The sequence below is a fragment of the Mastomys coucha genome, unplaced genomic scaffold, assembly GCF_008632895.1.
Source record: "Mastomys coucha isolate ucsf_1 unplaced genomic scaffold, UCSF_Mcou_1 pScaffold20, whole genome shotgun sequence".
Classification (NCBI taxonomy): domain Eukaryota; kingdom Metazoa; phylum Chordata; class Mammalia; order Rodentia; family Muridae; genus Mastomys; species Mastomys coucha.
The window spans coordinates 62,912,941-62,914,052 of NW_022196903.1; positions in this window are offsets into that span (position 1 = coordinate 62,912,941).

Consider the following 1,112-nt stretch of genomic DNA (forward strand, 5'->3'; position numbering starts at 1 on the left):
CTGAGGAAATCCAGAAAATCATGAGAACCTACTACAAAAGCATATACTCAACAAAACTGGAAAACCTGAATGAAATGGACAATTTTCTAGACAGATACATGGTAACAAATTTAAATCAAGAACAGATCAACGATCTAAAGAGTCCCATATCTGCTAAGGAAAGAGAAACAGTCATTAATAATCTACCAATCAAAAAAAGCCCAGGACCAGATTGGTTTAGTGCAGAGTTTAATCAAACCTTCAAAGAAGACCTAATACCAATACTCCTCAAACTATTCAACAAAATAGAAACTGAAGGCACTCTACCCAATTCATTCTATGAAGCCACAATTACTCTTATACCTAAACCACACAAAGACCTAATGAAGTAAGAAAACTTCAGACCAATTTCCCTTATGAATATTGATGCAAAGATATGCAATAAAATTCTTGCAATCCGAATCAAAGAACATATCAAAATGATCATCCACCATGATCAAGTAGGCTTCATCCCAGGGATGCAGGGATGGTTCAATATACAGAAATCCATCAACATAATTCACTACAAAAAGAAACTCAAGGACAAAAACCATATGATCATCTCAATAGATGCTGAGAAATCATTTGACAAAATCCAACATCCCTTCATGATAAAAGACTTGGAAATATCAGGAATTCAAGGCTCATATTTGAACATAGTAAAAGCAATATACAGAAAACCAGTAGCCAACATCAAACTAAATGGAGTAAAACTTGAAGCAATCCCACTGAAATCAGGGACTAGACAAAGCTTCCCACTCTCTCCCTACCTATTCAATATTGCACTTGAAATCCTAGCCAGAGCAATTAGACAACAAAAGGAGATCAAAGGGATACGAATTGGAAAGGAAGAACTCAAATTATCACTATTTGCTGATGATATGATAATATACTTAGTGACCCCAAAAATTCTACCAGAGAGCTCCTACACTGGATAAACAACTTCAGCAAAGTAGCTGGATATAAAATTAACTCAAACAAATCAGAGGCCTTCCTATACACAAAGGATAAACAGGCAGAGAAAGAAATCCGGGAAACAACACTCTTCACAATAGTTACAAATAATATAAAATACCTCAGTGTAACTCTAACCA